This window comes from Adiantum capillus-veneris, chromosome 16 (assembly GCF_014529385.1).
Source record: "Adiantum capillus-veneris isolate H3 chromosome 16, ASM1452938v2, whole genome shotgun sequence".
Taxonomy (NCBI): domain Eukaryota; kingdom Viridiplantae; phylum Streptophyta; class Polypodiopsida; order Polypodiales; family Pteridaceae; genus Adiantum; species Adiantum capillus-veneris.
This window is the reverse complement of record NC_140946.1, coordinates 119913600-119941401: the sequence shown is the minus strand read 5'-3', so window position 1 is coordinate 119941401 and position 27802 is coordinate 119913600. Positions and strand designations below refer to the sequence as shown.

Here is a 27802-nt window from a genome sequence, read left to right as displayed (position 1 = left end):
CTCTCTCTCTCTCTCTCCTTCTCTGCGGTGTGCAATATTAGTGTTAATTTAATCACTATTGTCCGCATCCTAGCCGCTCAAAGTTAGGTGGTCCCCCCCTGTTCACTTCCCGTGAAGACGAGTTCGACGTGCACGGTCGTGGTGTTGAGGCCGTCGGGGTCCGTTTTGCGCTTGCGCTTGTCAGGAGCTTCAGACAATCATTTGAGTCGGGCATTTGATCCACTTCAAGAAAAGCTTGATGATTTTGTAATTGAACTTGTGGAGCAGTTTGGTTGAAGTTGTGCAGTGAATTCCCTGTTTCATTTGACCCAACTCTGCACACTAATGGAGTTATGCACAACATAGTAAAACAATTATTGGGCCAAGTCACTACAAGTGAAATTATGGTTCATCCAAAAATAAAAGGCAAACCTAGAATCAAAGAACGAATGTAGCTTGTGTCACAGCTACTGCATGAAATGAAGACCAAGGATAGGGCCGAAGGCTCTTCTAAACGTCCTAGGACCGAAGAGGATGTGCCTCAGTTGAGGTGTGGAGAGATCTTTTGGAGGGAGCCTTGGAGGGAGCTTTTTCCAAATCTTTGCTCAACTAAGAAAAAAAAAAAAGCTCGCTTCACGCCAAAATCAGTTTTTGGAGCGAGCTTTTTTTCTTCCCTTTCTCTCTCTCTCTCTATCTATCTCTCTCTCTCTCTCTCTCTATATATATATATATATATATATATACATATATATATATATATATATATATATATATACATATATATATATATATATATATATATATATATATATATATATATATACATACATATATATTCCTCCCCCCCCCCCCCCCCCCCCCCTTCTCTCTCTCTCTCTCTCTCTCTCTCTCTCTCTTTTGAAAGGGAAAATAGATAGTGTGGAATTGTTCAATTTAGCAGGGGGGAGGGGGAATAGTTTGACTAGGTGAATAAGCTTTGGATTGAAAACAAAACCCTTACCTATTAAAACCTTTCATTGTCCTCTCTAAGAACAAAAAACATGTAGTATCTCAACGTTGCAATTTTTTGATCAAAATGTAGCATTCAAGTTGAATAAACCTATAATTGAAGCTCCACTGCGCATGAGGCCACCCACTCCTTATTTGTGAGACCTACGGGCAAGATGGCGGAGCTTCTTGTGCTTGTGCTTATTCATCTTCTTCGTCCTCTTGTGCTTCACACTACCTGCTTGAATGTTGAAGTCTTTTAACCCATGAAAGCTAGGAACCCTAATCACAACATTAAATGCAGACAACAAGCAATCACAATCATCTTCATTGGTGCAAATTGCACCATGTGAAAATGGATTCATAATGTCAACTGAATCTCCTGCACTCAATACAAGATGTTCTTGCCCTTGCCCTAAAGCTCTTCCTTTCAACCAAGAGTTCCTCATACTAGAAGACTAAAAGTAGTATTCCAAAAACCCCAAGTCTAGCCTTCCAAGATCCTTATATATAAAAGAAACTCCTTCACATCTTTGAGGAGAGCCTCATCCTGTCATGCCTCCTTCTGCGGAGTTAGTCCCCCTAGTGATAATGCAGTCTATATCCGCTCATGCTTGCGTATGCATGCATCTTCAAAACATGTTTCGAACTTAGCATTGGAAGTAAATGGATATGTCCTACCTCTGCAAGGATCGAATATGACAGAATAGGGTCACGAGTTTGCTCTCTTGCCTTGCTCATCAATGCTTGATATGCCCCTATTTCCAACAAAAATTCAAGATAGTTACGCCAGCATCTTGAGTAACCAATCTTCTCTCTCTCTCTCTCTCTCTCTGAGAGAGAGAGAGAGAGAGAGAGTCTGAGAGATGAGAGAGAGAGAGAGAGAGAGCTTGATTTTGCACATCATGCCTTGCAGTTCCTACTCCACGTCTTCATTCTCCTTTCGGCAAGCGAGGATACAATACTACAATAGAGCATGCAAGGGGCAAGATTGCATGCAAAATCAGCTCTCGATACCAATAGACATAAGAATTAATGAGTCCAACATTGCCCTCATTGTTGTTTTAGATGAGAGCTTGTGTGGGGAGTGTAAGGCCAATGAGTGGAGAGAGAGAGAGAGAGAGAGAGAGAGAGCATCTACATGTATACGTATGAGCATGCGGCTTGTGAAGATTAACAAGCTGAGGGTGGTGTAAGAGGAGGTGAGATGGATTTGCAGCAGAAGCTTATAATGGTGGTGACAAGCGGTACTCTTTGCCAGGAGGGCTGTTGGGAGCATCGGCCTTATTGCCGCATGTGCCAGTCCATTCTCCACTCTCAACAACAAGTAGCTACTTCAACGAGGCCAGCAACACTTTGTTGCACTTTCAAACCTGAAAATTCCCTTAAAATTGGTTGGCTCACTATTTATCTTGCCCTCCTGCCTTCACAAAGTGAGACCATCATGCCTTCTTACCCTTTGGAACATATCCCAATTAGTGCAAAGGAAAACCAAAAACAACCTCCCAACACTATATGAACTTTTGGTTGGGATTCTAGCATCCTAGTTATCCAAACCCATCTTGAACATGAGCAAAGAGAGAGGGATGGGGGTTGGGGGGGATGGTAATACTATGGAGAGAACTAATATATAAAGAGCAAAGGACTCATTCCAACTGCCATGTTGAAGCTTCTCCTCGCTTGGTATCACCTTGCCTCTTCTCCACCATGTTAGCGACCTCTTCTCCATCCATTGCCACCCCAACTACGACTCTATTCCTTCACACTGCACTCGATGGGATCTCTCTTTCTTCATCCTCGTGTCCGTTGATTCCATCCACCCTACCTCTCTTGGAAACCCTATCCCTCACTGAGCATTGCGTAATCACACATGGTTGAATAATAAAAAGTACATCAAAGCAACATGATAGCTTTGTCATACTAAAGAAAATTAAATGAAATGAAATGTTATATTAAACATCTTCAAAGGGCCAAAATGACCTATGAGACCAAACTGATACAATCTTGGTGAATCCAATACCATATTTGGGTACAAATAAAATAATAAAGTAAAAGCTAAAATTATGATGATGATAATCATCATCATCATCAATGTTCGAGGATTCCCGGTATTGGGTGCTATCCAAGAATGTATTGCCTTGATCTCTAAAGATCATCATCAATGTACACCTCTATAAATAGTTGTATAGAGACATTATACGTGTATGATGTCTATGTGCTTAGATTGAGGTAAAACTTATCATGTGCATAGCCCATAGCTTGTACATCACATATATATGCCTCGTTTGGGATTTGAATCAAGGTTGAGCTAATTTTTTGCTCATAAGCTCTATAGAGGTTTTGAAACCGTAAATTGGGTGTATTTGGATGATGGGAGATTCAAATGGTTTGGCACTTAGTAAATGGACTCATTGGCACATAGTCAAAACATGGGTTTGGTCAAAACCTCTGTTGGTGACCAATTTGGCATTGGAGACATCATACACATATGATGTATTTTATCAACAAATGACTCCAGATTCATTGAGTATGATGTCTATAGCATATACAAAGTGTTTGTGGCTTTTGAATTGAAATTGAGATTGAATGTGGGTGGCAGAGGCCAACAAAGGGTTTTGTGTGTCTTTTTTTCATACTTGGGCAAAAATAGGCCAAATGAGTTTCAAATAGATGAAAGTTGGTGGCAAGGCTTATGAGGATGTGATCAAGGTGCTGGTTACTCAAAATTCACAGTAGCAAGTCAATTTATGAAGAGTAGACATCATACGCATATGATGTCTACTGTGACTTTTTTTGGCCCAAACTTGGTGAGTAGCTTCCCCATGGTGTGTGTAATGCTCTAATGTGCTCAAAAGTGGAATTGGTTGAGAATGCATGTACCCAAGATCAAAGATGGTGTTTCAGACTCAAAGTTCTATAGTACCCAGAGAGGTTAGGTTTTTTCTGGTTGACCTAAACCCGCATTGGAGGTCATAGAGGTGTTCTCCTAGGTTAGGGTTAACACTAGGTTGGTAACCTAACGGGACATAAAAGTGTCCTTTCAGGGTTTTGAAAAAAACCTCCAAAACCATAGTAGATCCACTCATTTTGTAAAATCCTTTCATGAGGTTATAGTTCAAGGCCTACTACACATGGAAAAAATAAGAAACTTGTAAAATTTCTCATCTTTTGGTCACACCAAGCCTCCAAAGTTGATGGACTAGTACATTTTCATCAAAACAGTCATTTCTTACGTTTTGTTGCATAAAAATAAGATTAGGGATTTTTGTAGGGCTTGAGATAAATTCCCTAGTTAACTTCAATGGGTTGGTGATCAGAACATATGATTGCTTCTCACTCACTATTTTTTGTTTTGCCAAAAGAAATAGGTACAAAAAAGTTAAATTTTTATCATTATGCAGACCTATCATCAAAGTTTCTATAGCCACACTCAATACAAATAATATATGCATGTTTTCTTAGTTCCGTATTGTCCTTTAGGTTCATAAGGAGCCATGGAGCATGTCAAAAGAATAATACATATCTTACCAAGGGGAATCTTGGGGACAAAGATGAAGTGCTAAATACAGCAAACATGAAAAAACTGGGTTCAACATTATGAGTTGTAGAATCCCATAGAAAGTATTCAGTATCTAGCCAAATTTGATCCTTATGACTAGATATGGTTACTAACTACAAAATGCATGTAGTTGTCACAAGAAACTTACAATATTGAAAAGGCTATACTTGATATACTAGAATGTTTCGTTTTCTTCTATAATTGGAAAAAGCAACCATCGTTGTCTACTAGGAAAAATAGGGTATTAGGTGCCCCAAAACTCAAGGAATATTAGCTTTATGTTACAATATGCGACATAGAAAATCAATACTGCATTTGGATATCATGAAAGCCACCAAAAAAATCATAGAAGAGCTAAAATTGGCTAAAAAACAAGATTTGACAATTTTTGTAATTTGGTCATAACTTACAACTTTAACATTTATTTCTCCCTAGAAGCATCAGGACATGTTGAGGACTACTAAAGATAGTTCTCTAGCATTATAGACCTCACAAACATGAATTATACAGTGGTATAGTTGCAAAAAGTTGAAAAAAGCCAAAAACAGGACCCGTTTTTTCACACAGTTTAGGTTGTGAAATGTTGTGCAAGGACAAGGTTAAAGATGGAATTGATATTCCAAAAAAATGTCAAGTTTTTTTCAGCTCATGAGACAACTTTCTAGACAGATAGCACCTCAAAATCCATTTTGAAACTCTTGATATAATTCAAGGAAAATGGTCACTTAACAGGACATAAAAGTGTCCCATTACCAACCTAGTGTTAACCCCCTATCAAATCTTGTAGCTATCGTGTAAGTGTTTGATGCGTTACAGGCCCGTTTTGATATCTTTCAAGCGATGCCACATTGCAACTTTTTGGAGTTTTTCACGACGAAGTGAGTATAGAACAAGAAGAGCATATGGTAATGAGTTTACCTCTCATGTCTGGCATGACTCGGTGTGTCATGTGCATCATACATAGTCATAGAAAGTCTGCGTGCTCTAGGTCTCTGAAGCTCTTCTCTCTTGTCAATGGTGAAAATGAGCTAATAAGTGGGCCCAAATTATCTTATATCGGGGTTCCTCGGGCCACTTGTTACCAGACTTGACATGTGCTCCTATCTTGTCACAAAATGCACTTTACGCTCAGAGAAAATTTCTTCATTTAGACTCTATTTGCTCTGTTTCTGGAAACTTTGTCATTTTGTTCAAAAACTAGCAAAATCAGGCTTTTCATAACTTCCTCATAATTGCACCCCGTCTTCACCATAATCTATCGTTGACTTGCTGACCACTTCAATATTTTTCTTTTGTCACTATGTCGCCATTTCACCTTCTTTTTCTATTTTACTTTGTTTTTCTCTAGAAAATTAACAAAAAATAAAGGAAAAATTGTCACGATAATGGATTCCTAATGACTCCACAAAATTAAATTTCCTAGAAAGAATAGGCAGAGGAAACCACCAAGGACATGCCAAAGACTAAATGAATGCAAGAGAAAGGTGAGTACACGGAACCTTTACCTAACAAATACATTTTCATATAGAAATAATGCAGTAGTCCTGGCATCAGCATTTTGTGTAGCTTTAGCTTGGACCCATTTAGTGAGATAATACGTGGCTACAATGATATATTGGACATGTGTTTTGTAAGCGGAGGTTAAATTGGTCCCACAAAGTCTATTCCCCACTTAGCAAAAGCTCTAGTCCCATCAATGTCCATACGGGCATCTCATCCCGTTTTATTGGCAATTTGGTGCCTTGACAAGAGTCACATCATCTTGTATATTCCTCCCCATCCATACGTAATGTTGGCCAGCGTATTCTAGCAGTCATGAAAAATTTTGTTGTCTTTTCCCCTCATAAATGGTCTCCACTTATTCCTTCACGTGCTTGCTCAAGGATTGGAAAGTACATGCTTTCCATTGCGCACAGCCTAAGCTGGTTATCCTTTCCAGGTTTATAAAACTGGTTTTCAATTAAAGTGAAGTCACGAGCTTCAATTTCTATCACTCTCTGACATGCTCTAGTGGTATTTGCAGGAAATATTTGCGTTTCCAAGAAGTCAACAATGTATTGACTCCATTCCGATGTGACTGTTATTTGAAATAGTATCGCATGTTCTACTGGTGGGTTTGATTTTTATTTGGTACAGCTAGCCATGTAATCCTGAACATCAACATGCATAGTTGGCCAATACACTCCTAATTGTCTCAAGCATTAATAAGCTTTTGTGGATGAGTAATGAAATGTTAAGTCCTGATTATGTGCGTCCAACAAGTAGGCATTGTATTCCTCCGGACTTATGCACACTGGTAGGATATTGCCGAATCCTAGATGATATAAATGTCCCCTCAATCAGTTGAAAGTTCTTAGCTTACCAAACCGTTCATGGTTTATGGTCTCGGTCAGTCGTATCAAATTCTCCACCGTGTGATAGTAGGCTTACTATCTCTTAGGACCACTTAGGTACCATTTCTACATTGAAGAGATATGCATCAAGGATATCATAGTCTACTCCCTTTGGAGTTTCTCCATTTGGAAATCTAGAAAGGTGATTGCTTGCAAATGCGTCTTTCCCTTTTTAACCACTACAATAAACTCAAACTCAAGCAATATGATGAACCATCGTACAATTTGTCCTGTATTGCATGGTTTGTTTACAAGGTATAAGAGAGCTTGATGGTCCGTGAAAAGCACAAACTTATTTGCAAGGAGATAATGACAAAATTTCTTAATAGCATAAATCATTCCAAGGCCCTCTCTTTCGGTGGTGGTGTAGTTCTTTTAAGCACGGTTAAGTTCTTTTGATGGTGGTGTAGTTTGTTTTAGCACAGTTAAGTTGTCAACTGGCATAGTAGACTGGAAAATCCATAGTTTTGTCCCCTGGTTGAGTCAAAATACATCTTATAGCAAATGCAAACGCATCAATATGAACGTCAAAGATTTTTTCCAAATCCGGTGCTTTTAACACTGGAGTAGATATGAGAGCATCTTTTATTTTCTTAAATGATTTCTCAGACTCATCCGTCCATTCAAAGATCACTATAACTCTATAAAGAGGTTGGGCAATGATTGCATACATATGTATGAACCTCCTATAATAACCACACTGTCCCACAAAGCACTGTACTTGCTTTGCATTGATGGGTTTAGGAATTTCCATAATCAGTTTATCTCATCCAAATCCGTGGATATGCCATTTTTTGAGACAATATAAGATTCGTCCTTTTCTGACCATAAAAACACACTTTTTTGGGTTAAGATAGATCCTATACGTCCTAACCCTCGAATACTTTTTTGAGGTGTTCTATATATTCCTCTCTTAGGCGAGAGTGTACACAGAGGTCATCCATATAGATTTCCAGGATGATACTCAAGTAGTACTCTTTGAAAGCATGTGCCATCAATCTTTGGAATGTTGCAAGTATCACCCTCCTATGGTGACACATGCATGTGAGCACCCCCAGAATCTTCGATCATCGTAGGGCCTATAGTGGGCTCTTGTAGCACATCCACACGTAATATTGCTCTAGAGTGTTGCTTGCATTCTCAAGCTTTCCGTTGATTTTCTTCCGCATGGGGAATTGCCTCTTCATCTCAAACTTTGTGGACGAGGTCTTTGTGCTTGCTATCTTGCTTTCAAGACCTTCGCGCCTGTAAACCCATGATTATTTAGGAAATGAGTGTTAGAATAGTTAGTGATTGGATCAAAGGAGCATAAATGCTCCAAAACTCACTCACGCTCAAACTCTCAAATAAAGTGCACTAAAAAAAAGGGGTTTCATATACACTGTCTCCCTACTTTAATTTGAAAAGGTGTAAATCTTGATAAGATTGCACCAATTAAATTTTTGAAAAATAGTTTATATAAAATTATAATTATCTTTTAAGTTAGATGACTTATGTTAAGTGATTTTGTTTTTCAAAAAAAATTATAATGCTTAAGTTCTCATTCAATATTAATTTAAATAAATAAAAATTTAATAATTATCATAATATTATAAAGTAACAAAATATATTAAAAGATAAAAATTAATTTACTTTAATTTGCACTTTAATAATTATGCTATTTAACTCATATATTTTATTCATTTATAAAATTTACTAAAATTAAAAATAAATGATGGCTATTGAGGTGGCCATGCATGGATGACACGACTGCCTATGTGACAATATGACATGGCGATCGAGATCCTCCTCAACTTCCATGTCATTAGGTCACATGGAAAAATGGTGACATGGAATGTTTAGGTGGCAAAAAGGTGGATGGTGAGTTGGAGAGTCAATGATGTGCCATGCTTAGTGGATTGTGAGGTAGTAGGTGACATAGCAAGCTATGCAAGCACCACAAACAAGCGCCACGTGAGGTGGTGGATGACATGGCATCTAATGTGAGGTGGCATGCAAGGTGGCAATTGAGGGTGGTGGATGAGGTGGTGTTTAGGATGCTGTGGTATGCCAAGTGTAAAGTCAAACTTTTGATTATGGGATGTGGAAGGTGACATAGGGTGATGACATGGACTTTTGGTGATGTGGCAGCCTCCTTTATGACATGGAATAGACAAGTAGGATTGGGAGAAAGAGACCAAACCATGGAATATGGACAAGTGTCAAAATTTCTAGGCTTGACACTTTACCAAACCTAATGAACCACACCTTAACTTAATTATGGAAGTGAAAAATTAAAATAGTAGAAAAGTACCTATCTCTAACTCAAATCGACACAATTTTTTTTCTATGAGTACTTTATGATGAAAGCCATAAGATACATGAAAAATTGAATGGAAATATACATTATTTATTATATTTTCTTTAAAAACTCCCTCAAGATCCTCTAAATAGTCTTTGCTATTTTTTGAGCTATATCTAAACAAAATGAACCGTTAAAGATTCTACTTTTTTACTTTGTCACATTCTACAGGTTGTAATCTATCAAATAACAGTTGGATCTTGAAGAATAGTCTATACATTATTAAAGAGATGGTGTAAAAATTAAGTATTTTCTAAAGAGTGATTCTAACAAAGAAAAATAAATAATAATTACATAGAGACCCAAAAAATTATCAAAAAATCAAGTTAAATTGCTTGTCAATTGTTGTGCAAAAGGACAAGTTAAGCAAAGAAGATATAGAAAATTGATCATCAAGGTCACAGTGTTGTGACAGGCTGGACTAGAGTACTTCTTGCACACTAAAATTTGCATTTTTGTTTAAAAATTGAAGATTGAAACTTTCCGTAGTGTTTAATACTATGCATTTTGTGTGGCTACCAAATATTTTTGCTAAAAAGTACATGCAAGCAAGTCAAATATATATAATAGTGTGAAAAAATAGATTATTTTTTGGTAATTATGCTGAGGGAGACTGTTGAAAGTGGGTACACCTTATCATGCATACACCCCACTGCGACTATGTGCAAATGCTTGCACAAGTACACACAAAACCACTCACGTCCACACATACAGATGTTAGTACGTATGGGTGAGAAGATGATAAGGAACAATATCCCAAAGGGACCATTTACCCCATCAGGCTTACTGACAAATTTGATGGAGAACGGCAGGAATCGCAGATGCTCAACGACCTGGTGCGCTTCTCTAAAATGCAGCAGGGTTTTGGCCAGTTCCCAAGTCACCCTAAACCGGCATTTTTGTGAGCATGAAAGGATGTAAACATGTTATTAACATGTTCACAAGTGTTATTAGAAAAAAAAAAGCTATGATCATGTGAAAATTAAAATCCCTATAATTTTTAAAGCCAAGCCAATAATCCTAGTATACTAGCTCTTTAAATGTATTGTTTGCACTTTTAGTTCTCTATAGGGTAGCTCTTGCCATAGTTTCTCACAAAAAATATAAAAAATACGTACACATTTACATTTATTTCTCTAGTGAATATATTTTTGGATATGAAAAAAGTGCTTTGTAGGTATGCCTTTTTTGAATCAATAGTTTAGCTAACATGTTTGCTGGTGCTAACATTATGATTAAATGATACCGACATAATTGATTTTAATTTATCCAATGTGAACCATTAAAATTACACAAGGAACAGAGAGATGCAAAATGAAGAACATGCAGTGACGTTGTCCCTTAGATTGTAATGATCACAAGGTATGATGGACAAGGGAGGGCCTAGAGGGCCAAGAAGCTCTTGGTTTTTGAAAAAATTGGGGAAAAAGAACCTCTTTCCAAATATAAACTTTTGTGTTTGCATTTTGATGGCATGTCGCATTGTATGAGATGCCAATGTTAGCAAAAAAGTTGATGATAGGAGACTTCGGTTGCTGAAAAAATTGTTGTTCTTGGGAGTTCTGAAAGCATAACAATTTCTTGATGAGAGTTTCATTCGGGATGATACCCCTTGTAATGTATGATTTCTATAGCATGCCTCATTACATTGTCTATCCCTCACTTTAGCAATACAACTAGTCCAAAATGCTCTATGAAAGAGAGGACTTTGTACATTGATGAAGATGATAATATCAACCAAATTATTATAAAAAATTTGACTAGCTATGGAATTTTTTAATAAAAATATTTAAGAAACAACTCACACTATGCATGGCAGCTAAGTTATCTTGTGTCTTTAATAATCTTGATGTTAAGTCTTTTTAAATTATAGTAGGAAATGCACACATGTATCAAGAGAAAATATTTTTGTGGTACAAAGTGTGTATGTACATAATACCTCTTTGATAAAAAAACAACTCACACTATGCATGACAACTAGGTTATTTTGTGTATTTAATAATCTTGATGTTTTTTAAACAGTAGAAAATGCACACATGTATAAAGAGACAATAGTTTTTGTGGTACAAAGTGTGCATACATAATACCTCTTTGATATCCACATAACTATGTATTCATTAATAGAAAGGAGCTTCATAAAAACACTTGTTATTGAAGTAGCTTTGTATACATGTAGCATAAAATAATAATTTCATCTCTAAATTGTGTGGCATTGCTTCATGCACAATAGTATTTTGGCATGCAATAATATCACTTGCTCTAAACTTGTGACATAAAGCTGTAAACTAGAAAGCTCGCATATTAATTATCCCCCCCCCCCCCCCCCCCCCCCCCACACACACACACACACACACACACACACACACACACACATATATATATATATATATATATATATATAGAGAGAGAGAGAGAGAGAGAGAGAATATTCTTGCTATTTTCTTGTTTTTTCTTTCAAGCATGTATCAATTACTTCAATAAAAATGGATCCCCTCAAACAAATCAGTATCACATTAATCAAGGGTTTTTTTTACAATTTTTCCATCCGTCAAGAGCAGTTTTACATCCATAATGTGGCACGTACTCAAGAATTGTACGCTTCAGAATACCCTTTGATAAAGGTTTCACTATATCTCAATATTTTATATGCATCTTGTTGTAATCAGGTGTGGCAAATCCTTTCTTTGTTTTCTCATCAAAGCATCCTTGAAGATAGGATTACAGATTACATTAAAGGGGATTCCACATGCAACAAAGCTAGGGTGCACTTGAGATGTAGCTCAAGCAACCATTACTTGCCAAATGCTTGATGCAAAGTAGAACCATGCTATACGCCTGTTGACCACCAACCAATGCTACACTGCATCCTTTTAAATGAGAAGTGGAAGATGTGGGGTTTGAGCCACTAGATCCTTGATTGTATGCAATAGTAGTGCGGGAGTAGTGTTCACCCCTTTGTGCATACACAAGCTGGCTTACTTCATCTTCCAAAGTCATCTCTAGATTCCTCTTAGTTGATGAATTAATCACTTGAATTAATCACTTTTGGGTCAACCTTCTTTTTTCCTTCGACAAGTATTCTCTTTGCCTTGAGAGTCCATTCAAGAAACTTTTTCTAAATACCTTTGGGAGGGTTTTTGCAAGCTAGCACATTTCCAAGAACTTTGAACACATTTCCTTTTATCCTCTGTGCATTCCCACTAGATTTATGGCCACAAGATCTACACTTCAACCTCGATGAGTTATTTCCTGCTATCAATTCGTCTATGTAGCTCCACTCATATCCTTTCACCATATTGTAAAGAGATCTATGAGCATCAACTAAACTATTATCAACATTATAGCTCAAATTAGTGTCAATTTGTACAAATTTGTATTATTCTATTTAAAATTCAAATCATTACCATTGCTATCTTATTTGAAAAATCAACAACCATTTACAATGTCCTTAACGATTCTATCATTTCCTAAATTTTAGATCTTTGTTCTTGAGTTTTGTTTCATACATGACAAGAGATCACTTAATCTATATTTATATAGCCTTCAAGTGTGAGTTAACTCTACACACGGCAAGCAATCTCCTAAACCTACATAAGTGAGCTTCAAGTGTGAGTCAACTCTACACAAGTCAATAGATTTGTAGTCTACCTACCTAAATCACTTCCAAGTGTGAAATTTTTCTACACATGGTAAGCAATCACTAAATTTACTTTTACTAACTTACTTCCAAGTGTGAGTAAAAGTCTACACGAGATGTATTAACCATATTTTCTATTTTCTATGCTATTTCTAAATATCACTTTAAACTGAATTTTAAACCTTTTTTTACTAAAATAAACTTTATTAATTGAAAGCTCAATAGATATATATATATATATATATTTATTTTTTTTTAATTTATTTATTTACTTTTTTGGGGTTTTAGAGTTCACCTTTGGAGTGAACTCAAGGCAAACCTTTCAAAAAAGATGCTCGCAATGGTGAAATGCTCGTGAATTCCTCTGATATAGAATTATTTATAATGATCAAAATATAGTTTGATCAAACTATTCATTTTGTTCAAACTGTATTTTGATCTAATTGCTAGGAAATTACGCAAGATAGTGCTTTTATTGATGTGGCACTGTATAATATGTCTGTTTAATTTGGGTTATTGTATACTATGCCAATAAAGCGTATTATACATACCCCATATAATGTACAATGCAGCTTAGCCTACAAACTTCTCCTAAGAGCGACAAAGGAAGCCTGGTTGGGAGAGTTATTCTTCCTTCAGTGATAGCATCATGATGTTTTGATATTGTCATGTTTAACATGTGGGGCCAAAAATATATTAATAATGTCACACCTCCTTTATTGTAGTACCTTGGGAGTTATTCTTTGAGCACTCTGGGAGAGCCACTATCCACAACCTACATAACGGGAAGATTTTGGTCAATGGTTATAGTAGACCCTAGTGTATGTCTGACTTTGCAAGCATACACCACATGGATGGATGGTCTATACCAGATGAGCTTCCAAAGAAGTCTCCTTATCTTGTCGATTATTTTAACTTTAAAAATGTCACTGTTTATAGTAACCGACAAATATTCATGACCAACCAATCACTTACACAAGAATGGTATGATGCACATGCAGAGGAGTACATGTTTGCAACTACAATTCAAAGAGATGGATGGAAAACTTTAAAGGCCATACTCAAGGAATGGGACAACTTCAATCTAGTGGTTGAAGGATGTCACAATGGTTACCATCAAGTACACTATGTTAACACTAGTCTATTAACCTAATAGGACATAAAAGTGTCCTTTGAGGGCTTTGGAAAAAAATCCAAAACCATAGTAGCTCCACTCATTTTGAAAAATCCTTTCATGAGCTTGTAGTTCAAGGACTACTTCATATGGAAATAATGAGAAACTTGTAGAATTTCTCATCTCTTGGTCACAACAAGCCTCCAAAGTTGATGGACCATTGCATTTTTCCCAAAACAACCATTTCTTACGGTTGATTGCATATAAATAAGCGTGGGTATTTTTGTAGGACATGAGATAAAATGCCTCGTGAACTCCAATGGGTTGATGATCAAAACATACAGCGGACCTATCATCAAAGTTTTTATAGTCACGCTCAATACAGATACTATATACATGTTTTATTAGTTCCCTTTGGGCCTTTGGATTCAAAAGGATCCATGGAGCATGTCAAAAGAATAATGGATCTCTTACTAAGTGGAACCTTGGGGACAATAATGAAGTGCTAAATACAGCAAACATGACAAAACTAGGTTTAGCATTATGACCTCTAGAATCCTGTGGAAACTACTCAATATCTAGCAAAATTTGTAGTTTATGATTAGATATGGTTACTACCTACAAAATACACACAATTGGCCTAAGAAAGTAGCAATATTGAGAAATCTATACTTGCTACACTAAAATGTATCGTATTCTTCAACAATAAAAAACCTCAACCATCATCATATACTATGCTATATAGCATTAATGTCCCATAAAACTCAAGGAAGATTAGCTTCATGCTATACATGCCACTTACACAATCAAAATTTCATTTGAATATCAAGAAATCCACCCAAAAAAATCATAAAAGTGCTAATTTGGGCCAAAAAACAGGATTATGCAATTCTTGTAAGTTGGTCATAACTTTCGATTTTAGCACTTAGTTCTCCCTAGAAGCATCAGAACATATTGAAAACTATGAAGGATTATCCTCTAGCAATCTAAACCTCACAAACATGAAGTTTAGAGTGGTATAGTTGCAAAACTTTGAAAAAACCAAAAATAGGACCCACTTTTTCACACAATTTAGATTCAAAAATGTTGTGCAAGAGTAAGGTTAATGGTGAGATTGATATTCTGAAAAAAATGATTTTAAAAAAACATTTATAGATTGAATAGGAAAAATGGTCTATTTTATTTATGAAAAATCTATAGCTAAGGGGTTTTATAAATATTCCTTGAACGCACGTGATATATAGGTTTTACATATAGTGACCCCCCTAAGTCATCACCACAATTTTGGATCATTGAGAATCACTCATCATTTGCACAAATACTACAACACACATAACTTTGGTCCCATTTGGCCTCCAAGGACGATAATAATATCTCTCTCCCTCTCTCTCTCTCTCTCTCTCTCTCTCTCTCTCTCTCTCGGGGTATTTTCCCAAAGAAATATTCCATTGCCATTGGTAAGAGCATCTCAACTAGCTTGTGTACCCAAAAACAGTTCTACAAATTAAAAAAACAAAAGTCACTCAAAGTTAGGATGGGAATAAATTAGCTTCAAAAAAATGCTATGATTGTAACTAGCCCTCGTAACGTACCTATGACCACCCTTTTTCTAAAATAAGATGGTTTCCTACATGTAGGGCACCTTTTCACTTTACCATTAGTAGTGCCAAAGGCAAAGTTGGCAAGAGGATCGATGTTGAAGATTTTGTAATTAGAAAAACAAAAGTCACTCAAAGTTAGTATGGGAATAGAATAGCTACCCTCTTGTGCTATGATTGTAACTAGCCCTCCTAACCTTCAATGATAACCTTTTTTTTTGAAATTTTAGAATTACCTTCTTTTGATGGTTTCCTACATGTAGGCCACCTTTTCACTTTACCATTAGCACTTCCAAAGACAAAGTTAGCAAGAGGATGGTTGTTGAAGATTTTGTAATGTACACAAGTAGCACCATTTTGCCTATGATACATGCATCATTCTTCAAGGAAACGATCATGCAATAAACGTACTCACGACGACTCCATTCATGCAAGGATCATCTTGAAAAAATCTTGCTTGTTGCAACTCATGGAGTTGTGCTTTGTTGGAATTAGGGTTGCAAGAAAACACACATAGCTTGGAGAAGATAAATAAGCTTAAGGCACACAACAGAGAGTGTAAGGCCAAGGGCCTTTAAATATGTGCAGAAGGCTCATTCTTTGGCAAGCTTCGACAGAAAGCTGCAAAGGGTGGAGTTCTTGAATTGTAGTACTGATTTCAAAAGCAATATAAAAAAATACCAAAAGGGGCACCAAGGTTTGGGGTCAGTGCTCTCTTGGGGTGGAATTCTGCCACTTCCGACTCATGTCATCTATCTCTTTCACTTCAATTGTTATTTGAAGTGCCTAAAGTTGTTTAGTCTGATCTTTTTTGTTGGCACGTTGTGAAGGATTTGGGGGTGGTCTCTATAACACCTCCATACTCACAAGATATAAGAGGAAAAGAAAATTATCTCTCTCAAGAAGATGGGATCCTATCTCCACTCGCAAATATACTCACCCTTGCACACAAAAAACCCCGCCTACACTTGACTAGCTTCCCTCTACATTGCCATAGCCCCAACTATGATCAATTGCACTCAAGGAAGAAAAAGGACCATTAAAATTTGGGAAAAATAACCAAAAAAAAAAGGTAAGATCTCTTCACTTTTGTTCATAAACACCATACCCTCACACCATGTCAGCAACCCTTGCATATGCAAGATGGGGCTCCATAGTCGCTCCCAACCATGCACACAAACATCAAAAACCATGCCAATATTGAGTTATATAAAATCTCATGATGTTAAGCCAAAAACGTCCAAAAAAACCATGGAAAATGGGGGATTTACAACAATAACAAGGGGCTTTCACTGCCAAACCTGAGTAACAGGCACATGCGTACAAGAGAGCTCCGCTTCACGCAATTTCCATCACCAAAAAGAGAGAAGAGGGGTGAAAGTGCAGAGGTCACCACCCATGTTCATGGACTTCTTGATGAGAGACACACTCTCCAATCAAGGTTGCAGGACTTGCACACACACATGGGCACGTCCATTACACAACCCCCACACAGCTTTCTTCTTCACAACAGCTGAAAATCCAAGCCACTCACGATACCAAGATGATAAAAGTTTAGGTTTTTTATTTTTTAATTAAAAGCACTTACTCACTCTTTGAAGTCTTAAAACTTCTATGTACAAAAACATCAAAACTATGTACCCCGCATGACTGGCTCGCATGCGTAGAGAGACAACTGGCACACACCGCATTTGTAAACTTTGTACAAACATGATTTATGTATATCAAAGGGTTCCAAAAGAATTTAAAAAAATATCTTAAATTCTTTGGGGTGGCCCGCACCATTCCGCCAAAACACGTCACAACGTGGTGCCCGTCCCATGACACCTCCATAAGGCGAAGCATGTGCTTCATCCATGATTTTCTTCCTCATGCTTAGTTGTCATACCAAATATGCTAGTTATTATGTTCAATATGCTAACTAGCATACCCAGTGCTATGTAGCATACTACTATTATGCTCAAAATGCTTATCATAATTCTATGTATGCTAGCTAGCATACCCAATATGCTAGTTAGCATACCATATGTGCTAGTTAACCTTACCACTATGTTGGTTAGCATTTTGAAGATACTGATTAGAATACATGGCATTTATGATTATCTTACCAATTTCTAGTGGGATTGAATGTTCTTTCCGTGCAATCTTGCACAACCACTCTACCGGTATGCTCTGTTGGTAGGTGGAAGCCCTACATTCAGTCCCAAAGCAGAGCAAGTGGTAGCTATGTTCACAAGGCAGCTTAGCCATTGCAAGGATTTCCTGTACTTCAAGCACCATACCACAGCCAGTACAATAGTCCTTCCCAGCATTGTCACACACCCCTCTATCTATCGTAAAGCTGGCAATAGCTAAAATACATAGGGAAATGGGATAAAAAGAGCCTTGTAGCCTGGTTTGCATATGCACCAGCAAGTGCAGTATACTTTCACCGGCCTGCACTTTGGACTCCTTGACCTCCACCTTAGTCTACAAAAAATGACAAAAAGAGCATGGTAAGTCATAGGTTAGCTATGCACACATACCAAACATAAGGTGCTAGTTTGAAAATCACGAACACTTACCAGATGAGAGGTTATGTCGATGTAACTATCAACATGGTTGTCCTCACAGTGAGGAAACCCCAAATCATCGAGTGTCTCTGAGCTCCATTTTTTGCTTTGCATTCAAATGACATCTCTGTGATAAAGTCTACACTTCATTGGCAGCATCATGCCAAGCTTACGTCACATCGCACGACAACTAGACTGACCTTCGCATTGCTTGCTTGCAATACCCTTGCGGCTTCCAGCTCCTGTTGTGCATTTTTGAGATTCTTTTGACCATCCTACAATTGTGTTCTTAGATGAAGGACAATTGCTGCAAATCCTCCAAGTAAAAAATGAAATGCTTTCTATCTCCTGCTGAGTGCTACAATGAGACAATGGCGTGCCCTTGGAAGTTGACCTATTACCCATACCTACTCGGTCCGATTCGCCCTCCCACATTTCACTGATTCATCCTCATGTTTTGGAACTTGATGCTAGGAATTACACATCCTCCGCTAGTTGATATGGACCTCATAGTAGCCCTTCTCACAAAGATCCTTCAAATACTACACAGCAAACTCAACCCAATCATCAAACTTCATAGCTGTACCGCTTGCAATCAACACAGGACTGAATTCTTTGACAAATCCCTTTGCAAATGCGGAGCTGATCTCCATGTTTGTTGGACCCTTCTGGTAGACCTTATAGTGTAATTGCATCACCTGCTCATACATGTCACTGTGGATGCAACTGCATTTAATGCAGTACTGGCTTGGATCCTTTGTTTGTTTGAACACACTAAACCATTCCACATCACTGAGATTCTCCCACCTCACCAATTGGGATATGAACCAGTCATGGAGATTCCATAAGAAGCATTGAATCTTCCGTAGTTACATAAAATTTCTCCTACGGATCTCCACCTTGGGAGCTCTCATTGAACTGCACACCCACAATAGGAACCTTAGCAAAAACCAAAAGGTTACATGATCAAGAGAGTAGAATCTGACAAAATACATTCCATCTACATATGTAATGCCCTTCTCTTTCTGGTTGTGAATGGAAAATCCACTGCTCACTGAGGAGCCGATCCAAGACTACATGCAAGGGACACTGAATAGAGGAACACACACGCACGCACGCACGCACGCACACATGGGGGGTGAGAGAAGAGAGAGAGAGAGAGAGAGAGAGAGAGAGAGAGAGAGAGAGAGAGAGAGAGAGAGAGAGAGAGAGAGAGAGAGAGAGAGGGAGAGAGAGAGAGAGAGGGAGGAACCTGAGTCATTGCTTCATTTTCCTACATGCATGAATTGTGAATCAAGCAGCTTCACTCTTTTGCAAGATGGAAGAGAAGTAGTAATAGACTTGGCTGTGCTATGTTTCTTGGTTGGTGGATGGCCGAACGAGTCATCGAAGGTCTCTCATTGGTAGTCCGGTCTCTCTCTCTCTCCCCCTTGTAGCATGTTGAGCAACAATTGATGCTGCTTGGCAGAGCCCCCATGTCTCTTGCATGTGACCCCCATGCCAAGTTAACTAAATGCTATTTTATGCTTCTACCATCAATTAAGTTCACCCTCTATGCTCACAAAGTAATTTCACAAAATTACTTTCTCTAATTTTCGCTACTCTCAAAGTTAATAGGCAATTTCCATTACATTGGTATTCGAGCATTTGGTTTCTCTTTTCTTGCTTAAGAAGAGAGGTCTTTAAGTAGACTATAAATGGTTGATTTTGTTAATTATATTAGGGTAAGTGGGACTGGGATATATTATCGGTTTTGTTGATCCCACTATGTGGGATATGGTGCACACCTTGAGAAAGACAACCAAGAATGAAGACCAACAATGGTCACCCACAGACGACAACACAAATTCCTTAGGCATAGTTAAAATGGAGACTGATGCCAAGGCAAATCTTATTGAAGATGATTCATCTCCATCGGACATAACCTCAGAAGAGCTTAAAGTAGATCAGGCATCAAGAAGTGTAGATCAAACATAGGAAAAAGCAACCGCGGAAGCTATCAAGCAGAGAATGCCACCAAAGCGATAAGTTAAGAAGAATGGGGTTGTAGACAACCAAGAAGCTATAGAAAGTCCACAAATCCAAACACGCAAATCATACCCTGCATGATGAAGTTCAATAAAGCTCAAAAAGTTCAAAGAGGGAGGAAATAGTATCTCTTTTTTCACCTATGATGGCACCTTTGGTACCACCGACAAAGTATTGGCCTTCATCTAGCAGTTTGATGCAGACTTTGGAGACGAGGGCTTCACGAAGTCCTCCAAGCTACACCATGTAGCTATGCACTTCCAAAAATCAGCTCGTCAATGGTGGGCTAGCCTTTGTGGCAACGGTGAAGCCCCAAAGACATGGAAAACTCTACGAGTTTCCATCATGAAGAAATTCCTTGCAAGCAATGCAAAGGACAAAGTGATTACTGAATGGTGCAGTTTGAAGCTTCTCTCTCATGAGTCTATCCACAAATATGTAGACAAGATTTTGGACTTACATCTCAAGGCTATTGTCTTCCAAAAGATAGACTTTGCTAAGCAAAAGAAACATTTTTGTGCGGGATTACTTGAAGATATGGTCGCGTATGTCAACTCTCAACAGCCTGGTTCTATCACCGAAGTAATCCACCACATCATGGTTTCTTCGTGCATCAATTTCCAACAAGGGGCTAGACGGATTGTCAAGCCCATGGAAAACAAAGACAAAATTGATGCAAAGGGGAAAAACAACGCCCAAAATTCTTCCCAAGGAAATTCCAACAACAACAATTGGTCCAAGGAGAAGGGAGTTTACAAAGGTAAAAACAAACTCTCTCTTGAAGAGCTTGAAGCTTTTCGCAAGGACCATAAATGTTTTAAGTGTGGGGAGCAAGGACATGGTTATCGTTCTTGCCCCAAGGAAAATTCTCGCAATGAGACTCCTAGAGCTTCCACCATCGAAGCTCCAAAAGAGGATGCTCATTGAAAAGGTGTACCTCTCTCCTATGCTTGGGGAAAGGTAAGGGATTATGATGCCTTCATCTTGTTTGACCCTGGCTCTACTCAAGCTTCATATCAATGGAGTTGGCCACCAAGTTGGGCATTGGCTGACACTGCTTTCACGGGACAGCGAGCCTCCGTTACTCTCTTGATTGGTAAGTTGAGGCTCCATGTCCAAAGCTATGTTGACAAAGAAGAATTTTTTATCTCTCCTCCCCAACATGAGGATGCTATCCTAGGGGCACCATGGTTCAACCACGTGGCTTCCAATATGAAGTTCCCTAAAAGGAGAATCTACTTCACCCATAGGGGAAAGAACATGTATATAGATGCTAGTGAGTTTGATCATACTATACCACTTGTAAATCCTCCTATTTTTTATAAATCAATAAAGAGCTCAGTTTCTGTGTACATGATTTTTGTCAAAGAGTCCCTAAAAGGTCCTAATGTTTCATCAAATGTAAATGGTAGGAATCAAGAAGAGTTAGACTTGTCTAATTTTCTTAAAGGATTCCACGATGTGTCATCGATGATATCCCCATGGACTTACCTCCAAAATGAGGGGATGATGACCATCAAATTGAGCTCCTACTAGGAAATTCACCGCCTAACAAGCCTCCTTATCGAATGTCTCAAGCTCAACAAGAGGAGATTATGAGGCAAGTACAAGAATTGGTTGGCAAAGGGATGGTGAGGCCTATCTCCTCTCCCTTTTGTTCTCCAATCCTTTTAGTGTAAAAGAAAGATGGCACATACCGTATGTGTGTGGACTATCGAGCACTAAACCATATCACCATCAAAAACAAATTTCACGTGCCTCGGGTAGAACATCTGTTTGATAAGCTACAAAGATATACCTACTTCAATAGGATTGACCTTAAATATCATCAAATAAGGATAATGGATGAAGATATCCTAAAGATCGCGTGTCGTACAACGTTTGGTCGTTATGAATATTTAGTGATGCCTTTTGGCTTGACTAATGCACCAGGCATGTTCAATCGTCTAATGAAGAAAATCTTTAGACCCTACCACAAATTCATTGGAGTGTTCTTTGATGATATCATCATCTACTCCAAGTCTTTGGAGGAACATAAGCAGCATCTCCAAGTGATTTTTCAAGCATTGATGGAAAACAAGCTTTTTATCAACCAAAAGAAAGTGAATTTTTCCTTCAAGAGATTCAATAGTCGGGTCATATTATCTCTCAAGATGGTGTGCGAATGGATCCATCGAAGTTAGAGGTAATAAAAGCATGGCCTAATCCAAGGAATCTACATGAGCTAAGAAGCTTTATTGGTATGTGTGCATACTATAGACGCTTAATAGAAAAATTCTCTGAAATAGTAGGACCATTACATCACTTAACAAAGAAGAACATTAAGTATTTAGGGACTGCTAAGGAGAAAAATGCTTTGACAAGCTCAAAGAGAAGCTTACCTCCCAACCAGTTATCATTCTTCCAAATCTTTCAAAGCCATTTGAGGTCCAATGTGATGATTGTGGTGATTGCCTTGGAGCACTCTTGCTTCAAGATGGGCACGCCATAGCATATGAGAGCCGAAGGCTCAACACAGATGAACGCATCTTAGGCATTTATGAGAAAGAGCTTTTAGTTGTTCTACATGTCCTAGACACATGGAAGCACTATTTATTGGGGACTCCATTTATTCTACGAACCGACCCCATCAAAGTCTCAAGTACTTCATGATGCAAACCAAGCTTTCCGACAAACAAATGAGGTGGGAAAAATTTTATTCGCAATTTAATTTTTATATTGCTCATGTTGGTAAGCACAATCAAGTGGCCGATGCACTTTCACGACGACCAAAAGTTAATTTGATGTCTATAGCTACTCACAATGATCTATCTTCCATGATAGATGAGTATGCTACTAACCATGACTTTAAAGATGTAATGTCCACCCTTGCTTTGGGGAAGAAACGGGAACCATTCACCTTGCATGATGGTTATCTTCTCCACGACAATAGGCTATGTGTTACCCACTCCCTTTTTGTGAGAAAGTTATGTATGAATCCCATGCTCCTCCCTATGCGGGGCATAGAGGCATTCAACCTACTCTCCGAGGAGTAGAAACGTACTTCTATTGGGCTACCATGAAAGTGGACATACAGAAGTATGTTTCAAAATGTGTAGTATGCCAAAAGACCAAGTATGATAGAGGGAAGCAACCTGGATACTCCAGTCATTGCCTATCCCAAATTCACCATGGGAGAGTATATCCATGGATTTCATCTTTGGATTGCTCAAGTCTATCCATGGGAATATGGGAATATGGACAATAGTCGACAGGTGCACACTTTATTCTTGTCAAAAAGACTATTAAGGCACACCAAATGGCAACTCTCTTCATATCACAGATTTTCAAACACCATGGATTACCAACATCCATCGTGTCAGATAGAGATCCTAGAATGACCAGTAATGTTCGGAAAGGTATCTTTGAAAATCTAGGTACCAGATTGAATTTCTCTTCGGCCTATCATCCACAAATGGATGGCCAAAGTGAGACAGCCAATCTTATGATACTCGATCTACTAAAGACTTATGGTACCGAAGTAGATCAAGGCTCACAATGGGAAAAGTACTTACCTCTTGTAGAGTATGCCTACAATAATAATGTGCATACTTCTATGGGAAAATCACCTTTTGAAATAATTGAGGGAAGACCTAAAAGTCCCTTGCTACTTAAAGTACATGGGAAGATCTTCATTGCCGATGAGTATAGTTGTGACCTACAAGAAAAGATTAAGGAGGCTATATCCATCTCTCAACAAAGGCAAAAGTTTGTTGCTGACAAGCACAAAAGAGCCTTAATGTTCAAAGAAAAATGATTGGGTCTTACTTAAGTTTCCCAAGGCTCAATTGAGGAAAACGACGGGCAAAAATCCTACGGGCCATCAAAAGTATTATGCTAAGTTAGCAAAAAGATACTATGGTCCTTTCCAAATCTTGAAGCCCATCAATGAGATGGCTTATCAACTCAAGTTTCCCAACCATTGGCTCGTCCACACTGCTTTTTATGTGAGCTTACTTAATCCCTACAAAGGAGAGCCACCAAGTGAACCAATTATTGAAGACCCTCCCAAAGTTGAAGACCAATAAAAGGTGCTACAATCCGAAGCTATCTTTCGGCATAAAGACAAGTAACTACGACATGGTAAGATTATCTGAAAGTATCTTACTAAGTTCAAAATTATCCTTTTGAAGATGCTAGATGGATGCAAGGAATACAACTTAAGGATAGTATGAATTTTGTTAATACTTACAATGCTACATTACAGTAAGCAAATGTACAAATTTATTTTAAATGATCAATGTTTTTGTCTTATAAGACTAGTTCTCTCTTTTTATTGGGCACAAATTGAAATAGTATGCATGCTAAGAATCATGTTTGTGATGACGACATCTCTCAAACACCAAGTAGAATTTGTCACTCTACTTGGCAGAATAAAATGGACTAAAGAGAAGATATGCTTGCGGCAGCTATGTCTCCCAAGCACCAAATGGATTAGTCATCCATCTTGGAAAGATGTCGTAGGTTAAAAATGGATCATCTACCCGCTAAGCAAGATTGACTAATGACTAAGGTTTTATCTCTTCTACCTCATAGTCGAGGTCGACTATGATTTCAAAAGAGAGCTAATGTCATAAAATCTAATATTCAACCAACCCAAATGCTTTTCTCATATTAAACTGATCATTTAATGTGGGAGAATAAACAGGAACAAGGATCAGAATATAGACATGTGCTTTCAGATCTATCTCAACACGGGGCCAATGGTAAAGGGGTCCAAATGAGAGATGGTTTGTCAAAGAGAAAGGCTAGCTACTAATGGAGGTTAAAGACCTTAGAGTTAGCTTCATTAAAGACCTCCAAAGGTTAGTGCTAAAAAGTCCTTTGACCTTAGGAAAGCTAGGGCTGATCTTGAGGTGGGAAGCCGGCCCAAGATTGAGGTGCTTGTCATGCTTGATGACTAAGGTGATTGAGGTGCTTGTCATGCTTGATGACTAAGATGCTTGAGGTGCTTGTCATGCTTGCCGACTAGGGAGCCTGAGGTGCTTGTGGGAACACTACCCAGGCTTTGAGGTGCTTTGTCATGCTTGTTGACTAAGGTGCTTGGGGTTAAGGTGTCCAAAAAGTCAAATCACATCCCTACAAGAGAGGGGGCAAGCCCTAAAGCTAGGGGGGTGAGAGAGAACACACACACCCTCACACAAGGCAAGCTTGGTACAAAGAAAGAAAAAGGGACACTTTTCAAGCTCCTCCTCATGTTGCCCTCATGGTGTTCCTAAAGCCTATTGGTTGGCTTCCCAAAGGGTCCAATGATTAATTTAATTAATTATTTTTGCATTTCTCAATTCCTCTCTCTCAAAGGGAAAAGGGGGACACTTGTCCCAAAGATAGCATGCTTGCTTGATATGCCTCTTGCTTGTGATTGGCTAGGCTTGGAGGGGTCCAATGAGCTTCAAGCATGAGCTACAAGGGGAGGTCAACCAAAGCAAGCTAGGAGGTTTCTTGAGGGGTATACTCTCCCACACACACTCACACACACTTTCACTGTGTGAAGTGCAAAGTGCAAGAGATCCATCTCCTTCTCCAACCTAGTAGAGAAGTTGAGAGCCTTCACCAACACTCTTGGATATGGAATGCAAATCCAACCAAGAGCTATGCTTCAATGCTTAAGCTTTCCATCTTCTCCATCTTCATTACTATGCTATTATATATGCTAGCAAGAAGGGTGATGATAAGTGAGGAACTAATTCTTTCTCGTATGAAATGTTTCTTTTTCCTCTTCCCTACCTTCATTCCTTGCTAGCTCTCTCCACCTTCAAAGGTGTTTGAGGTCTTGGGACTGAGGCTTGGGATAGTTAATGCTTTCCACAAAGTTTATGTTATGCTTGTGATGCATGAAGCTTTCCATCTTCATTGCATCACCTAGGTCACAAGTAACACAAAACTTTTATTGTACCAAGTCTCCCTTGATGGGAGAAACTATGATATAAATGCCTATTGGAGGGGGGATCGGCTCCACATAAATCCAGTCCTCAATTGTTGTCATGTTCTCTAAACTCTCTCTCTCTCTCTCTCTCTCTCTCTCTCTCTCTCTCTCTCTCTCTCTCTCTCTCGCTCTCTCTCTCTCTTGCAAAAGTATTGTTCATGCCAAGTTAACTAAATGCTATGTTTATGTTTCTACCATCAATCAAGTTCACCCTCTATGCCAACAAAGTAATTTCACAAAAGTACTTTCTCTAAATTCTACTACTCTCAAAGTTAATATGCCAGTTCCATTACACGCAGTATTGCTTGCTAGGTGTGAAAACCCTTTCCATTGAATTTCTTAATTCCGTTATCCCCCATAGTGCAAGTAGAGGGGTCTTAGCTATTAGCGGTATGCTAATGCCAATTTCTAGCCTCTTTATAGGTGCACTTGAAATGCAACATTTTAAAGTTCCTTAGAGAGAGAGAGAGAGAGAGAGAGAGAGAGAGATCTTGAAGTACTTGAAGCTCCTTTGCTTTGGAATGTTTGAATAAGCCTTTGTGTTGTTGGTTGTTTGAATTGAGGTTCTTGATGTGTGAGAGAAGATTCTCAAATGCTTTGGCCTTAAAGATTTTCTGTAGTGAAAAAGGGCTCTAGGCAAGAGGGTCATCACCTTTTTCCTTTTGGCTCTTTGATGTGGGAAACCCCTCTATAGAGTGTGTGCTTGAGAAGAAGGGAACTGCACACAGGACAACACCCCTACAAGATGTCTTTGTGGAGCTTGAGGGTGCAGGTTGACTCTTGCAAAAAAAAAAGAGTAGCCAATGGAGTCAAAATGGACTTAAAATCTAATTTAGTAAGACTTCAGGTTCACATTGTGAGCAAAAAATGTTTTTGGATCATGGGAGTTGTCCCTTATGGACCACCCATGGGCAAATGAGCTAGTTTTAAATCTGTTTTGCATTCGTCCAGGTTGCCCTATAGGCTCACCAACTGGAGCTCAAGACATGCCCTCCCAAATATGGAGTCAACTCACTAAATACGCCATCAAGTGGCTTTGCTTGTTCTAGAAGGGCTTTAAAAGGACAATTGAACTTGGTTTGGAAGTGCTTCACACGATTATAGAAAAACAAATTAGGGTGGGGTAATGGAGCCCAAATGAAGAGCTTGGGGCCTCGATGGACTCCTCTTATAGAATCCTTCCCACACACACAAAGCTTGAAGAGGGATGACCTTCAATTTGAAGTAATAAGAGGAGAAAGGTAGCAACAAGTAACTCACTTATGCACACTAATGAGGGGAAATATGATTCAATTATACATCTGATCAATCTAGCTTCAGAGAAATGATTAATGCAAACACTAATATGCTAATGATGCCTAAACTTCCTCAATCAACTTCAATCACTATCGAGGGTAGTGGCTCATTGGGCTTCACCAAGAATGTGCCCACACGTAGGAGATTGTGATTCTAATTAGGGATTAATTAAGCTAGTCAATCTTATTAGTGATTAGAAAATACCAACCACGATGTGGCTCTGATACAAGTTGAAAGATTAGCATTAGGGTGGCATGATTAGTGTAGCATTCGTAGTGGCTAATTAGAAAGAGAAATTGGACAAGGTTAGCATTAGTGTGGCATGATTAGTGTAGCATTCATAATGGCTAATT

General features: G+C 38.4%; 1 pseudogene; it reads right to left on the bottom strand.

Annotated features, from left to right (window-relative positions):
• Window positions 1–1118: 1118 nt before the first annotated feature.
• On the bottom strand, window positions 1119–18813 carry LOC147439747 (uncharacterized; annotated as a pseudogene).
• Between the last annotated feature and the right edge of the window lie 8989 nt (window positions 18814–27802).